The sequence below is a fragment of the Centruroides vittatus genome, unplaced genomic scaffold, assembly GCF_030686945.1.
Source record: "Centruroides vittatus isolate TY-2023 unplaced genomic scaffold, ASM3068694v2 scaffold_712, whole genome shotgun sequence".
NCBI classification, from domain to species: Eukaryota; Metazoa; Arthropoda; class Arachnida; order Scorpiones; family Buthidae; genus Centruroides; species Centruroides vittatus.
The window spans coordinates 549540-568563 of record NW_027122715.1 but is presented as its reverse complement, the minus strand read 5'-3'; the positions used below and the strand labels follow the sequence as shown (position 1 = coordinate 568563).

General features: G+C 31.4%; 1 long non-coding RNA gene across 1 annotated transcript; it reads right to left on the bottom strand.

The window, feature by feature from the left end:
• Positions 1–17340: 17340 nt before the first annotated feature.
• On the bottom strand, positions 17341–18144 carry LOC136989580 (uncharacterized). Its single transcript, XR_010882930.1, has 2 exons — positions 17955–18144; positions 17341–17874 (listed from the first exon to the last, which is right to left on the bottom strand). It is a non-coding gene; the product is annotated as an uncharacterized lncRNA (long non-coding RNA).
• Positions 18145–19024: the final 880 nt, after the last annotated feature.

The following is a 19024-nucleotide window of genomic DNA, read 5'->3' as shown; positions in this document are numbered from 1 at the left end:
TAAATACACTGTAATTCAAGTTTAGGTATCCTAAATTGAAGCCAATGTTTCACAAGGAACGTAGGAACACTTACGAAGACTCCAAATATATCAATAATTTACAGGATCACTATATTTATACGAAAATACACTAATCATAATTTTAAAATTGAAAAAATTGCGAATTCTGAATGAATATTAAAACAACAACAACGGGATTTATTCAGAATTAGGGTCGATTTACACACAACAGTGACATGCCGGCACAGTGCAGTAAGCATCGATAAATATTACACATAGCCAATCAGAGTTTCATGTACGATACTTGTATGATTGACAGAATACAGATCACGTGTCGTAGATGAAACTCTGATTGGCTGTGTGTGATATTTATCGATGCTTACTGCACTGTGCCGGCACGTCACTGTTGTGTGTAAATCGACCCCTAATATTCATTTTTCAACGCTTAACTGTAGGAGAAGGTGGGACAGGATGAGAACGTTAAGGTTTGAAAAGTAGACAGCCGGATGGCCGAGCGGTCAAGGTGGCAGCCTACCGCTCTGGGGGACCCGGGATCGAATCCGAACGGGTCGAATAATCCCCAGGAATTTTTCAGGGGGTGGTCCGTTCGGATATGTCGGGCCCCGTCCCTCACCACCCGGTCGCCCCGTTGTGGGCCTGGCCGAACCCATAATGGGCCTACTAAAAGAGGCCCTCTTAGTGCCCACAGGGCGGAAAGAGTTTAAAAAAAAAACAAAAAAAAAGGTTTGAAAAATCATAAGATGGCAACTACTTTAATGAGAACAATAATTTTTTTATTCTCGGCAACTACAACATTTGGTAATATATAATACAAAATTTAATTTCTGAAAAACGTTTTTAAAAACAAGAAAATTTAATATTTTAAAATTATATGTAAATGCACCATCTTGCCCCACCCATGGGGTAAGACGGGGATATTTTTGTATACAAGAAGGACAAATTAAAATGGTTAAACTGTCGTTTTCTTCAATATTGGCACAAGACAACGGCTTGTGCCCATTTATCACAACGGCTACATTTATTATTATTTTCCGAATAAATAAATATAAAAGTTTGAACTTACTCGTATTTACTTTACCAGACGATAGTCACTTCGCGCATGCTCAGTTTCACTATTTTGTAAGCAGACGATATTTTTTGCGTGAAAAAAAATTATTATTTCGATTACTGAATTAATACAGTATATGCTGTATAAATTTATTACAGTTAGATATGATTTAAAAGTGGAATATTTCATTTTCTGTAAAAAGATTATTTTTAAAATTATTATTTTATATATTCGAAAAGGTGATATAGAATTATCAATGACAACGAATTTAAAACTAGTTCACTGCACTATATTGCAGTGCCTATAGAATTCATGCAGAATTCATGGCCAACCTTGGGCACCTCATCTTGCCCCCTCTATCTTGCCCCAACGTGCACTCTTCATACTGACTGCAAACACGGGTCAACTTTATTTCAAAACTAAACAATTTCAGTCTTAAAGGTTACTTCGAATACCATAATATCTTCATCTAAAAGGTAATGTAAAAGTTCACAATAATACTTATTTTGTAGAAACTTTGTAGCGGGCGTAAAATTAGATGAAGTATTGCTGAAACGTGGAAAACTGTCTTACTTCCAAACAAAGAGAGCGATTCGGACGTTCTCTCGTCCCGTGATCCCTTTTGAGGTTGACATTTAGTTCCCCAAATAACAGCTAAATGAAAGCACGTTAACCACGAATAAACAGACGTCCCCGTCTTACCCCATGGCCCCATCTTGCACCACCTTTTCCTACTTATTATTAAGCAATGGCAGATTTAAGACATTAGCGACCTTTCTCATTGCTCAATAGTGTGGCCCTTTTGTAAAAAAAAAATTAGTAGATATCTGGAATTTTAGTTTTCCTAAGAATATTAGACATTTTTTAAGTTTATAGAAATAAAACTATTTTATTTTTCCCAATAAAATCAGCTTTCCGCTTACACTAATTTTTTTTCGTACTTCTTGGTATAGAATGAAATAAAATTAGATATAATGTATTTAAACTTTTTTTTTAATTATTGAAATTTCAACTTTTTTGGGGTATTTGCTAGGACTTTCTCACATAAGCTGATAAATTCTTCACTGAAATTAAGATATGATAAATTGAATAGTAGTACCAGTTTCATTACTCTACAGCAGCGGTTCCAACTTATGTTCCGCAGAACCCTAGGGTTTCGCCGATAAAAATCTTGGGTTTCTCAATAACATTAGTTTCTGAGCTATAACTGATAGTTTAAAATTCGTATAAAAATATTATTTAGGACTAAATAATATTGCATAGAGAAAGGGTATAGTACCTATACACGGACTCTGTGTGGCTTGCATTTGTGAAAAATAAAATCTGTTGAATCTAATGATGAGAAATTTTACTTTTTCCTGAGTATTCGATTTTTTGAATTCGAGTACTCAGAAAAATATTCATAACTATCAGAGAAACTGTTGCCTGGTAACGATATTTAATATTTGAATACTGTACTTTAGTGTTTGTTTTGCGACTCGCAAAAAATCAAATTCTCCCACTACTATTTGAGCAATCACCACATCTGTTCTGAAATCATCTACGAAAATCTATCTTTTATATTAATTACCAGTTTGAATTAATATCATTTGCTTTTCCGTCGTTAATCTCTTTCTCTCTTTTTTTTTTTTTTTCGTTTTATCAGTAAATATTGTCAGGATTTCAAAACTTTTTATCAAAGTGAAAAAGGATTCCACGATTAAAGTCGGGAACCGCTATCTAAATCTGATACTAAACCGTATTGACGATAAAATTCGATATTAATTCATCTCTGCAATGTTACTTTAAGGAAGAATTTTTATGTAAGACATTTTTTCTTGTTAATATAAATATAATTTAAAGAAATAAATCTGTAAATCAGTGTTCTTATAGATATTTTTGAAAATATGTATATATTATTATTATTATTATTATTATTCACAAACTTTTATTTCAGAGACCATTATATTTCTATAAACATTCAAAATATATTTTGTTTTTCAATTTATTAAAAAAAAAAAATATATATATATATATATATAGTATATGATGTAATTTCATAACGAACTTTTAGATTTTCCTCGACTCAATCTCCATAGGAACCCATAACAAAATCTGTTGTACAAACATGCATATACTGTAGTTATAACGAACTTTTAGTGTAAACGTTCCTTTTCTGTCAGTCCTGCGGTAATAAATTTCCGCAATTTTTACTATAATAACGTTGTTATAGCTTTTTTCCCCTCTTCTTCGCCATTGTCTTTCAACTTGAAAAGAACTGCATTCGAGGGAAAGGGGCGAGATCGGAAGCAACTAACGAGTTGCAGGTGTACTAACGTCAACAAGAACCACGAGTTATTATAGACATAAGTTTATGTCATAGACCAGGAGTTCTCGACCTTTTTCATGCATCGACCCTCTTTTAGAAAAAATTTTACGTCGATGCCCTTCAATATTAAATAGTATATATTATATATAAATATATATGCAACAGCCACCTACCTAATTTTAAAAGGCATCTTCTTACATATATTCTAAGCCAAAAAATGTATAAAATTTTTAATATTTTGAATAAACTTTCTAAATTTGTAAAGTTTCATCGATCTTTAAGAGATCAATACCGAGATTCCATTGTATAAGCTATTTTTCTAGATATTTTTAAAATATTAATATCTGTATTTCTTTTTTAATTGGCTGATTTCTTTTCCAGTTTCTAATTAAATATATTTATTTAATTAATAATCTTAACAACAATATTTTAGTAGCCTAAATTAATTATTAATTAAATGTGATAGGTAAAAACATTAGATAAAATAATTGTTGTTTAACAAATATTAGTTTTATATTCAAATCGCATTTATTTTATTTATAATATATATTTTTCATATTGCAATAAACTATAAATAATAATAAGCGCTTAATTGAAAAATATACTTTTAGTATGAATATATTCTGCTAGATGACAGTACTGTGTCATAATTTGTTAATTCTGCATTACTGTTATTTCTTATATTTTAAAATATAATAAGCTATTGTTAAGGAGTAAAACAATTATGCTTTTTACATCATTATATTTCAATACTATAACTTTCATTATTTATATCTGTTTAATATAAATTTAAAATCTTATCAAAGAAACTTTTAAAAAAAATACATATTATCAATAATACTGTTTAAAATAAAATTAATATTATAAATAAGAAATGTACTCATGTTTCAGTTATAGTTTAAATTTTTTAAAAATTATTTCGATTATTAAGATTAATAATTGAACTAAACATATAATTTCAGTGGAAAAACTTGATGATAATGTTTTTATAGAATTCTGCAAATAGCAAAATCCAAATTTCCTAAACCTGTCTTTCAAATAGAAACATTGAAACAGTCAAACAGCTATTCAGACAAATTAAAGAAAATGTATGTAAAATTTTTTAGTTACATTTAATTTTGATACAAGCGGATTAAGCAGATAATTTATCATTTTATAGATTAGATGCACTTTCAAGAGAGATTATCTAAAAAGGTGCTAAACTTGTGATTCTAGATTCTGTGGCCTCTCTGATAAGAAAAGAATTTGATCCTTCTGATCCTCAGAAAAGAATAGAGAGAGAGCAATGACTTTAACAGAATATGCTACTATTTTAAAGAAAATTGCGTATACTTTCTCACTTTCGGTAAGTTTTTACAACTGAAATTAAATTGTTCTAATTTATTTGCTAAGACAAAAATTAATACTAAAAAGTATAGGAAATATCATTATATAATAAAATACGTTTTAAAAAATTAATAATTCTATTATAAACAATTGCGAAATTTATTCAACGGGTATAAAATTTCTATAAATTATTTGAAGAATTTGTTTTTAATTTGAGCCATCTGTAATCACGTATATTGTTTTCAAACCTTGACCTTGAATGCAAAATAAGAGTGGGAAAGATTCTTTCCCAGCCACACTTACCTGAATGTCATTTTAAAGACAATTAATCTGATATTCTTTGTTTATAATTGAATTTTATAAAAACAAAATCATGTGACACAGGAAGTAAGTTAGAAAAAAAAAATGTATGATTTATATTTCTCAGCTTGTACACTGATAAAAATAAAAAAAGAAAAATTAATTTCTGTTCTGGTGCTAGATATACATAGGCCTATTGATAACTTTACAAGTAATAATAATAAGAGAACACCATTTTAACGCTCTAAATAGACGTTGATTTATTACATTTCGAATATGAATTTTAGTCGTTTTTCTTAATTTTATAGTTTAAAAAAATCTAATTAATAAGATGTTAAAGAAAAGGAAGATTCACGGAGAAAACTCCGGAGAATAATTTCTTTCCAGGCTGCTTCCTTTTGTTTATTGTCATTATATCTTTTGTCTTCTTGATTATATAAAAATCTAAACCCTTTAACACACCCAATTAGCTTTTCGGAATTCATTACTTATTTTACTATTTCATAATACCGTCACGCCTCAGATGAGATTGTTCACTGCAAGCCAAAAACTGTCAATGTAATTCATACTATCCGGCCGTCTCCATTCATGCATTTTCCAACAGGTTCAGACAAAACATTCTGATGAAGAATACCAGAAATTCGTTGTCTGAACCTATACGTGTATGAACGGAACCGACCAGCTATTTTGTAATACTTGCATTTTAAATCATATGACATTCTTTGATCGGAACGGAACGTTACAGTTACGTATCTGGACAGATAGTATAAGTAGACTTTAAGTTCGTTACTTTCCGTCACATTCTAGCTATTTCGGATCATCGTACGACTTTTGTGATTATTCGAATAGCTTTGTTTTGTCTTTAATACTGGAAACAATTAGTGTGTCTTTACTGTGTCAATCAGTTTTCTGTTTATTGATGTCTTCAATACTTTGGCTTATCACGTGTCTTTGCTATGATTATTTTCATAAATTCAATAAATTTGACAGATCATTTTGTCGTGTTTTCAAGTTTTGCGTTAATTTTATTGATTGCAAAATAATTCAAAACATGAAATACAGTAATTCAATATGTTCATAAAGCTCCAGAGTACTACTTTCAACTCCTATCGTTTTGATTAAGTTATTTGACATTTTAATGTAAATTGTATATTAACGACGTCGTGTGATATGAATTGTTTTCTGTTATATCAAAAACGCCATTTTCTCATAGAATAATTTTGTAAGCATAAGTCACTAAATGAATTATATAAATTGAAGACATGAGTGGATGAACGTATTATGTTACAATCATTCAAAACTCGATTGTCCTGCATGATGTGATGTATCCGTCTCTCACATACCATCATCTAAGATATCAGAAATTAAACACTGTAATACCTCCAGCGATACACTATTTTGAGGATATGTTTACACCGATATAAATTAGATAACAAAATTATGAACGTAAATTTACTCAAAACTTTGATTTTGTTACATAACACCTTCATCCACTCGTGTCTTGAATTCTAAAATAATCTTCAATCTTTAAAGTAAATGGATAAAGAAATGTTTTAAAATACACAGAAACATTTATCCAATTAAAAGTAAAATATTTGGCTACTGATATCTAATATTGTGTTGAAAACTAAAAATAAATAAATAACTGATTAACATGATAAATTAGTAACTCTCTTATGTAACCAACTTAGCTTGCTAATTATTATTATTTTTTTAAATTTAATTTTATTTACTTTATATTATTACACTGTATACCAATTAGTGTAATGAGTTCATATATTTGATTTTTTTTCCTTTTCGTTTCTATCTTAATGTTATTGGCAATGAAAATTTTTTTCAGAAAAGATTTCTTTTAGAATTTTCCAAAATAATCTCTATGATTATTTGGATCCGTCATTTTTGACGGACGAGTATACTAATTATACAATATGTTTTTCTAATTATTTATACTTTATTATTTATTTTTAATAATGTATAAAAATATATTCATTTCATAATAGCCAAACATTTATGGAGGAAAGAATAACGAATAATTTGTATGGATGTAATTCAGCTCTTAATTCCGTAATTAATTGTTTTTTCTTGATTTTTAGGTGGTGTTACTAATCAGGCATAACATTTAGAAATATTGCATGCAGAAAGTAACTTTGATTAAATGAACATTATAAACGTAAATAATCATTCACTTTAGTTAACTATTTTGATTTAAATATTATTACATCTGATAGAGAATCAAGCTATGTGATCAATGCCTTAGGAACCCAATCATTGCTTTAATACAAGGCTTCTCCTTCAATCTTGATAACAAAATCGCCGGTAGCTCCTTACATCTCTTTGAATTACACGATCAGATTGATGTAATTTTTGAAGGTAACATGCTAATTTCGCTAATTTTTATTATGAATATTCTTTCCGGGAGGGAGAATTTCAACGCGTTTTTTTTTTCGCATTCTTTTATTCACGAGTGACAAATTATCATCTTATCGTCCCATGGTTATTTATCAAAAGCAGCATTCTCTGTTTGGTTAACAGAAGGCTATCAGCTAGTTCCCTGCGGAGAACAGATCTTTGGACAAGTGGAGGGGACGACCGGATGAAGAACATATTAATCACGATACGGTAGACTAACAATGGCTAGCACAAGTGGTACCTTGTTGTTTGCCATTTTCAGCTGTCTTAAGTACTGAATTTTGGTTGAAATAACATAATATGAATTTATGAAAGACTTTATATAAATCTAAATGAAAAATTAAACTTGACAATGAAATGAAATTTATATATATTTGAATTGCATATATTTGACTTAATTGTATTCATTAGTATTTAGATTATGACATTACACAACATGATTTATTTAATAATTATGTTGATTTTTTATTTTATAATTTAAATACTATTTTAACTTGATTTAGCACTGTTTTTAAAATTTCTTTGTTATCTTATATATCAATATTCTTATTAAAATTTAACTGTTGTTACTTTATCACCATTATCATTATCAAAAAATTAGATCTAAAGCAAGTTTTCTGTTACGTTTCGACATAAAATTTTATTATTTGTATAAATTTGGATATAGTTTTTGTTATTATATAATTTAAATTTATATAAATCGATGATATCTTGGAGTATAAAATTTGGTTAGCTTATTCGTAGGGCTGAATTTTGTTCATGTTTTAATTTATTTAACTTTTGGAAAAGATTTTTGCGTTCTCTTATCATTTAATTTAATGTAAACTCATTTCGCTACATTTATACATACATACATGTATATACATATGATGTGGATGCATGTGGATAATAATAATTATATATATATTATGAATTATTATTTGAAAATTATAATGATGATTATTTTCTTAAGTTTTACTATACATACAGTACAAATTTTGTATGTTCATTTGAAATGCAGAATGTGATTCTATTGTTTAATTCTTAATTAGCTTATGTTTTCTGTTTTCATTACTTTCGTAGAATATTTTTTTGTTACAATAACAAAACATAACCACTCATTTTCTACATTTCTTTTTTAATTTTAGATTTTTCTTCAATAATGTAAAATTTTTAAGAACGAATGCATTGTAAAATTAATTTAGACCTTCTAAAAATAACATTATCAATTCATTAATTGGACAGAATAGAAAGACCTACTGACCTAGTTTACTAGACAAATTAAACTGTTCAGGTGTGTATGTCCAAAAGTCCAAACCACAGATCATATTAATATTCGTCGTTCTTGTTTGTGTAACAATATCCATAAATTTTTATCTTTTTGGACTGTAATATTTAGTTTCGTCTATTCAGTGTTTGTATGTCAAGTCGTGATTCCAATTAAGTAGTACATAATCATGATCGTTTTAATTAAAGTTTTACTTACTTGTAATGCTAGTATGACATGCAGGAAAGATACTGTATATTTATTTTGAAACCTATTTTTTTCAGCTCGAAATATAAAATTTCGATTTATATATAAATCTTGGAAACGTATATATTTTTTATTAAATAGAATATTTGAAAAATTGATTCTAATACCTGACAATATTATCGTAAGTTTATAATTTAATATCAGTAGGCTATTTTGTGTTATACTGAAAGCTATATTTTCCAGTATAATTTAATAAATTAAAATTATTAAAATTTCCTATAATGTAATTTTTTCATTAAAATTATAAATAGCTACAATCAAATTCATTGCCGGTATTCTTAATGAAAAAATTGTAGGAAAAATTATGTTTACTGTTTACAAAATTTAATACTACCTGTTTGTGGAAAAATTATAGCGTGAATTGCTGCGGGGTTAAACCATTCAATTTGAAAATAAATCAGTGATTTAAGCTCATTAATGGACATAATAATCGAGGAGCAGAGGGCAACTTTTTCCCAAATTCGGGAAAAACAAGAAAGAAAAAAAAAATAAGGCAGAGAAAGCAAAAAGAGTAAGAAATTATCAGTGATGACAGATTAAAAATTGGTACTTATGTTTTTCTTTGTGTAAAATTTCGGACAACCCCTGTTCCCCCTTTAACCAGTATCTACATACGCCCACGTTTAAGATAGTACATATTTTCTGTAGCATGTACTTTAGTATTGCCTCGACCTCATTTCTGAATCTTTTCTCGACATTAAATTGTAATTGGACCCTTCTAAGGTGAACATTGGTCCATTCCAATAGACTTTGATATACCTAGATGAATTAGATTTTCTGAATACAATAGTAAGGGCAACGACACATTGGCCTGATCTATAGTTACCACTTTAGTTTATATCTTAGTTTCTGTTTACGTTCCGTTGAGGATCACTGATTGTTAATCTTAAGAAAAGATGATAGAGATCGTCGAACTGTTCTTAAATTTTATAATAATAATTCTTAAAGTTTTTTTTTTGCCTTGGAAAAATACATAAAATTAAGTGAACTACATCAAAGTCGTTAATTTTAATAAACTTGTGAAGGGATTAACATTAACTTAAAAAGGGATATTATATTCAAAATGCCTGTATTTTAATTGAAACTATCAAAAAATAAGAGCAATCTAAAATAATTTGTCATTCAAAATATTAATTAAAATTAAAATTTTTGTATGAATTACTCTTATTACATCTTACGAATATATATTTTAAGAAGCAAAATAATTTTGTACTCGACATTAATAATCTCGTATTTATTTATTTATTTTGTTTTTTCTTGTCGATAATTTTATTGGTATGAAATTTTAAAGTACGCAAATCGTATGTACCGTAATATTACTCTCTGTAGTATAATTAAATTTAATATAGCCTAATTAATATAGCCTAAAGTTCCTAGCTTTGAGCTCTAGCGAACATCTCAAATTATTAACTAGTAAAACTGATAAGACTGATAATTCTGCTTATTTTTTAAAATTAGACTTTAATATATTTTGTTAAAGTTTATCAGATTTATCTTAGATCCTTTAGAAATTAGTAACATTTTGAATCGAAGAATAAAAAGTAGCCTAAACTTGTTTAAAATGAACTTCGATTTAGGATAAAATGACTTGTTATAATTGCATAACTGAAGTGTTTTCTTGAATTGATTTTAGATTTAATTGTTGTAGATATCAGAGTAACGTTTGAAACACTTTTAGGAGTACAAAGTTTTACTGTTTATTTGATTACAACTATTTAAATCAACAGAAATCTATTGAACAAATTGTTAACAACTGAAAGTGACCATTCATTGTAGAATCGTTTGTGGCTACAAACTCTTCCTTGCTAACCGGAAGAATTACGAACCACCTGGAAGTCCGCAGAGTGACCTATATCTCCACCCATGAACGGGCAGATGGCTCGTAGATCTCCCTCGTCCATCCGTGAAGCATTTCTGACGCGCGCCCGTTCATAAGGACAAGCATTCGACCTTCGTTATTCCTCTAGGTTGGCCACCCTTAGTCTCTACTGTATCATTCATTCCTCCGACTCCAACCAACATCGTGACTATTCGTGATATAAAGTGACGCCCATGATCATGTGACAGGGGTCGACGCTCGCCGCCCACGCTTTGGCATACGCATCGCTCGCGCAGACTGTCTCCGTCAAAGCAGCTGCACCGTCGGTTTCGGGATTTTTTTTTTATTTTACAACCCCGGCTTCAAAGGATTGAAGGCGATTTACACCGGCAGATGGCGCCATTATCGGGGGAGGAAGCGGTAATCTCTATTGTCGTCTGAGCTGATGGGATGGGTTTCTTTCTACTTCCTTTTCCGGTTAATTCACGTGACTAGGCGACCGATCCACAACAAACGTTGCTGAATGACAATAGAGAGGAGGACGATTCTCCACCTAATTGCCTTCGCCTCTCTGGGGGGCCATCTGTCAGCACGCAATTTTCTTCTTTACACTCTAAGTTACGACATCTGTTTTGAGGTTTTAATACTTAATCGGCGGGTCGAAAGGGGATTTTTGGGGGGGTCTAATTCACGCGAATCTTCGAAATACCGTTATCGGCCACAAATATCCTCCCCTCAACATGTTCTATGTTTATCATCGCCGTGTCAGAGTCGCTTCTCCAAATTGGTGATCCCGAAAGGGCGAAGTAAACTGGGGTAAATTTAGAGCCACGCGGAATGGTCCATTGATAACGTGGGTCGAGAAAAGGAGAATGTTTTATTACCGCTTTTCGACCTTTTATTACGAATTGCGCAAACTCCGTTCCTCCAAGGTCAAGGTGACAGGAGTGTTCTCACGTGTATTGAGTGACTTCACGTGGTGGAAACGTTTTACTGCTTTAGTTTATATTTATTAGACAAAAAAAATATTTATTAACTTTATCCATTTTCGTCCACTTCTTACGTTTCTATCTTCGGTCTTTGTCACTTTTTTCCTGGCGATAACTAGAATTTTTTAGTGTGTTCTCTTCACTCTGTGTTGGATGTAGAAAGGTTAAGGTTGCGACAGATTGTTTAGATACGGATCATAATTCACGTGAACGACAGGAAGGTTGACTTTTCACGGCTAATCTTCCTCCTCAGACTTTGCACTCTGTTAAGACAACATCAGTATTTCGACATGCCTGACCTCTAAACGTCGTAAACAGATTTATAACTTCTTTAAATTTTCTCTAGTTTTGTATAACCTAAAAACCTTCTCGATTGCCAATTACATTTTCTTCACTTCTCCACACGTATTCAATGGCATGATGGAAAGCTTCTATCTCCAGAGATCCGAAAATCTCTATTTCGATAAACCAGATGGTTCGAAAAAATATCGAGATCGTGATATCTGTTTGCGTAGCGTACTGGAACGTGTTTCACGCAACTGAAACAGAATCCATTTCGAAAAACTTATAAAAGGCGGCACCCTATTAGAAAGCAGTGTTCGTGAAGGAATGCGAGTGGATTTTTGGGTTCCGAACGATCACGTGAGATCTGGTAATCTGATTCTACACGTGACTTTTGTATCATTGTCCAGAACTGCCTCTAATTGACCGAGAGGTACAGAGTTCCGCGGTTTCTGAAACTCGGTTCTTTATAAATATATATATTACATAATTAAAACAGGGCCGAAACACTTAAAATAAGTATTTTCTATGCTTTTTCAAACTACAAACGACTGCTAAATATTGTTTACGAAATCTTGGCTAAGCGGGAGGTAATCTCATACAACCAATGATAGTTTGCCAGCCAGCGGGAAGCCCTTACATACTTCATTCTGTAAAATGGGGTCCTAGAAAAGAAGAGAGTTTGATTTCACCTTAGATTTTAAAGTAAGGGACTGAACCTGTCTTCTTTACTAACTGTGGGCGGTAACGAAATCGCCAGTTCAGAACAATTAACAGCGGGAGAAAGACAAAAGACTAGTTATATATATATCTTATTAGATAATTACAGCTGAAAAAAGTTATCGCCTAGTATTCATGAAGCAATGAATTATTCCGCTTCTGTTTGCACAGCGTTACTTGCACAATATTTAAAATAAATATTAATAAGTTTGTATAAAAGTAAGGAAAAACCCAGAGACCACCCTACGATTCATATTCATTCGAGATACTTCACTGCTCACGATTTTTAAGTCGAACTCTAGGATGCTCGCTAATTTTATAACCACCTCACGTTTACTTCAATAGAAAAAAAAAGGCTAAACTTTGAGTCGCCTCAAGAAAATATAAATATTGCTAAATTTAGAACCGCTCACAAGAATAAACAGTGGCTAAAGTTAAGTCCTACTCACGAAAATATAAAGTTCCTAAATTTAGAACTGCCTCAAAAGAATATAAAATTAACTAAATTTAGAATTGCCTAAGAAAATAAAGAACACTATCACTATACTATCCCATGTAGTGCTTCCATCTAGCGGTGATTGTAGAAACTAAACAGCATACAGTAGTATGTTTGTATAAATTAAAAACGTATGTTGTAGTAGTAGTAGTAGTAGTAGTAATAGTAATAATAATAATAATACTTTTCATTGGAAATGCCAAACTTGCTCCTTCCGTTTTAGTCTGACCAACGATGTTAAACCAAAACACGCTAGTCGGCGTCTTGGCTCATTATAAAGCTGCTTATTGCGTTCTTGGCAGGGTGCCATCCGAAATTATCTTTTACTTCATCACGTGAGTGTGGGATTCGAACCATTTTACTAATTCAATACCCGTATTATATTTTTGTGAGCACATTTGGAATCATAACAGCTGGCAAAATTACAAATGGGAACCTCGGTTGTGTCAGCGACCCTGCAACAAATGTGTACACATTAACCAAAGAGGAACGGATGTTATATACAAGTGGCGCTAAATATAAAACCTCTAACAAAAATATAAAAAAAAATCTCACGGAGATTCTATTTATCACGATAATTTTTTATGGCTATCTTTTTTTTCCCCCTTCAATTCTGGTGGGATATCGTTTATCCTTCACTAAGCTCTAATAGGGGGAAATTTTTATTAAAAATAAACGATAACTTGTTATCAGTGTAATCTTAATTTTTATTTATTTAGCAGTTAGTTAAAAGGGAAAAAATACTTATATAGCATAGTCGTTAAAGAAATTTAAAAAACGTATTTAAAAATAAAGACGTTGTACCGTTTTTGGTGTTTGGATACCAGACGTTATTTTTGTCATGAGTTTGTTTTGATGAGCGTTGAGCCAAAAGTCGTCTTTCATTCTTATTTCTGGTAGCGTTTTTGTTTAATCATTCCTATTTATTTTTCATCTTTGATAGATATTTTTCGATTAAATATAACCGATGAACAGACGGATATTCAATCTCTTGACTTTGTTCGTCAATCGAGGCAAGTGGATAGGAGAGAAATTGTCGTTAGCGCGCCATCCTTGTTCCTATCGGTACTTTTGATGATGTCATAAACGGGGCGTGCTGTGCACATGCGTATTTTCATCCACGTGTGTTTACTGGAGTGCAGTCAGTGGCCGCAAAGGTCACCTTCACTGATGGCCACGTGACGTTGTTTTGTTGGTTGGACTTGCGCAAGATACCATACATCATCAATAATGTTACCGATTACTCATTCCTGTTACTAACTCCGTCTGCCTTACAACTGTAGAATCTTATTCGCGATATTGATGATATTTAATACTAAATATTGTTTATTGATAAAATTTCGAAGGGTTCAACGATTACAGATAAACTTATTGATGCCGTTGAGACTGGTTTCTCTAACCATTTCTTCGGTAGCTTTTTCTCAGATTAATGTTTCCGTCCCCCCTTTTTTGCACTCAGTCTCGCTCTTGTCTCAAACACGTGTGGTTAAACTTGACACTGCTTCAACTATCTTTATTTAACTACTGAATGGTGTAAGTCTTCGTTTGACTCTCCGACTCCTTTTTTTCCACTCTTATCCCTTTATTCGTTTCGAATGTAAACAACAGAACATTCTTCGCTATCGACTATAAATTTACTTCGCTCTTCGATAGTTTACGAAAACTTACAGCTTCTTTCTGATGAATAGCGTAATCAGAACACATGTACTATCAAGCACATGTATTTTTATATTACATATACAGTATACATTACTTAATTTAAACATAAAATAATTGAAATGAACTCTGTTCTGTTAAGAAATTCTTTCCCCCCCCTCTATCTCTATCTCGAAGAAAGGAGAATGCCAGTAATAAGCTTGACCTAATTTTGATTCTTTCGGCTTAAATTATTAATTGAATATCAAAATAAATATATTAATAGCTTAAATTTCAGATTATATCTCATTAAATTAGTTCTATACATTTCATTATTTTCTCTTTATTAAGAAATTTTAAACATAAACTTTTTTTTTAAACTTTTATTTCCGTTGCATTTAAGTGTATTGAATAATACAATTTATTAAATGTTACTGTTGAGTAGTAATATATTTTATAGAAAGTTTATTTTAGTCTTTGTCCGTTTTTGTTGTTTTCATAAATTTAAACGAGATTGATACGGAGATAGTTCTAGTAGTTGGCATTGCTCCAACTTTCTTCACTACGGGGTGCTTGCAATCACATGACTTAAAACCCACCTGTTTTTTGCAGGTAGATAGAGCTAGATCTGGTATCCAGGTCGAACTGGCGCATAAAACTGTATAATTAATACTCGATTTTTCGAAATTATTAACATTGTATACGTAGAAAAAGAGTTTACGCCTTCATCTGTTATTTTTTACAGAAAGATGATAAATAGTTTGATAAAAAGTTATATTTATGAATCCATGATGAAAGTTTTCGGAATGATATGGAAATTATCTTATCTGTAAATTTTATAACATTTAGTTCCGCTTCTTTCTTTTTTCTTTCTTTTTTATTGCCGCGACACTTCTAGGACAATAAATATTTACAGATTGTCTACAAATATAGATATGTAATATATATAAATGGAATTATCTAGAATTTTTAACATAAAATATTTGAGCCGCCATGTAGAAAATTCTGAATATTGATAAGCAAGGTTTTTTTGTTTTCTTATATTTTCTTTTTACACACGTTCCCCCCTCCTTCTTCTTTCTGTCCTAAGGAACGGAGGAAGAAAATTTGATTTTCGCACACATTGAATTCTGGAAACACTTGATGATTGAAATCGAGACTTCAACAACTGCGTGTCATTTGATCTGTCGGATGGCACAAAGAAACGCCTGTGTGGCTCCTAGAGGGACCTCTGACGACGGGAGGGGGTTAGGGGACTTAATGAGACGTTATAACCGGATGAGTGCCCCCAATAGTCGCCTCCCTTCATCCCCAAATGAACACCCTTCTTGGAATGCTGAATGAGTTTGTGTGCCATCTCCACTTTCCTCTTCTTCATAGCATAGTTGGTTCCATATTTCATAGATGGCGGCACACATAACTTGAGAAATATGAATTTCATGATATTGATAATTATTCATTTGTATAATTATTAATTATATGATATTTATTACTTTCGATTTCATAAAATCATATTTTATATTTGCGTGCGAAGAATTTGTTACACCAAACGGAAGTCCTGTGTCGAAATCGTAAAAATAGCTTGTTTTTTTTTTTTAGATATTGCATGCAGATAATCAATGGGTAATTAACTTAAAGACTTTTATAGATAGAAACGTGTTGTTTTTCTTATTTTTTGAAGTTATTTATATATTTAATAACAACGACAAAAATGTTAAAATTCACTTTTACTCTCTCATATTTGACACTATTTCCTCCTTTGCTTTTTATATAAAGGATGGCGAAGATAAAAGAATAGAATAATTCTTTAGGTTTCATTCTTCTCTGCTGACAATTTAAAAACGATCCTTCACAACGATTATCACCCTTAGGCATAATTACAGTATCCGTTTTGATTGGTGGAGGGTGATAAATATGAAATGTCCAGGGATTGATTTCCTCTTTAATTAATATCTCTTCAATTGTAATATACATTATCGGCCGTTTTTTTAAATTAAAATTATTTTAAAGTATTAATATTAAATTGGAATAAAGAAAAATGTAACAAATTTCAGTTTCGTCTTGGTCTAAATTTTCCTTGGCTGTTGACATAATTAGTTAATTGCTAAGAGATTTTTTTCTGGAATCGCGGAATTCATTCTTAGGATAGTTATCCTATTTTAATTCTGAAATTTGTTTTAATATCTCTAATAATAATTAACAATCAGATGATGTAGATTTGATTCATTTCAGAAAAATTAACATGGTGGAAAAAAACAGTTTCTATCTTCTTTGTTTCTGCTTCTTTGACAAGAAGAACTGTTCAACTGTCCTTAAATTTCCCCACTCACGACTTATGGGGCCCTTTTTTCTTTGGAGTGGATAGTTTTCTTCAAAAGATTAAAAACTATAATTAAAGTGAAGTTTGTTCCACATGCTTTAAATCTTGAGTATTATTCCCAGTCAGAATAATGATCTTGTGGAATTTTGATATGAAAGAAAATTTTTCTCTTTGTTTGTGATATTGTTTCTAAATTTAGCTGTAGTTTTTTTTATTTATGATTGTTCCACGTGGTCATAAAATTTTTTTACTGTTGAAAAAAAAGAAAAATGATAACTGACACTCTGCAGGAGTGGATCGTTTTTCTGGAGAAAAGAAAAATGATCATCTGGGGAGCCTTTTTCCCAGCTTTGGATCTTTATTGGTCGGAATCTCCTGTGACAAAATAATTACTTTAAAGGTCACGTATTCCCCACAAAAGGAAACGTATCTGTCCTGCGCTAACGAAGAGCACAGTTGTGATGGTGCCCCAAGACCTTGGTGAGGGTGGATGTGGGATATCTCTCTTAACTAATTTCAAACTGGGCCATGATGTCAGTTTAAACTGGGTTAAGAGGTCTTCTTTTTCTCCTACCGCGTTCTTCGAGTTTGATAAACGAGTTTTGGGAAACAAAGGACTTCTGCTTCCTCTACTTGATTACTATCTTTTCCGGTCTAAAGTTATAAGTTATGAACAAAATCTTTTTCTCTGAAAAAGAAAAGGGGAATATAATAAATGTGTTTATATTCACGGCGTACATTGCAGTAAATGAGAAAATATAAGTTTACAATAATGTGAGAGGTGATAAATGTGCGTGATACACGATCTAGCCTTCGTCTTTTCCACCCTCTTCTCTTTGGAACATCCCAACTATGACCTTGAAATCCACAGACATACATTCATTTCCCCTTGAGGGTCACGACTTGTTCTGGGAGGCAAAGAGGGGAGACTAGAAATTTCAACCTTGTTCGACTGGTGAATTGCGTGGTGTGTAAGTAACATGTTTTCTTACAAGATGACTTGGAGGTTGTCACTTGCTATTGGCTGCACCACGTATCTTTCTGGACATGACGTAACCAGTTCCGGTGTATACTTTCTCAATAAAGATTTCTGTTATGAGTAAAAGGAAAATTATATTTTTTATTCTCCACTCCCCCTCCCTTTTTTCCTCTTTTTATATCATTAATTATATAACTTTTGCAATAAAGACATTGAAAAGTTTTGTGCTATTCTGAGCGCTGTTCAGAGAGGGGAAAAAACAACTTTAAGAATGTTAGGAACAAAAATTGCTTATTTTTTGCAATTATCATTGATTATAATTAACTAGCATCAAATTGCCTTTCTAATTTGACAAATTTTATCATAATAGTCCAGATTTCCGGTCTTTATTCTTGTGTAGAATTCTTTCTTTATAGTATTTTGACAGTTTTTGGGATGAGGAAATGAGAAGATCTCCTGTAATTGTTTAATTTCTCCGAAACATTTATATTATTTGTCCCGATGTTTACCACTCAATCCATTAGATTTAATAACACATCCCACGAATAAATTCGATTTCTACTAATTGAAAGTGATGATTCCGAATTCATTTGTTGAGTGAATACGTTTCCGCTGTTATGTAAATAAGTTTTCACCAAAAACCAGTTTTGAAGGAGGAAAAAACAGGTACGTGATTGGATACTGCAACCTTGTGAAGTCTCTCTCTTTCTCTCTCTACTATTGCGCCACTGGCACCTTTAAAATGTTATTCGAGGTATCGGGATATGATAGTTTTCTTGTTGTCTTGGCTGAAGCCTCTGCTTATTTCAAACGTTTACTCGTAACCTTGAATGATAGATTATTATCTGGGAGTGGACTA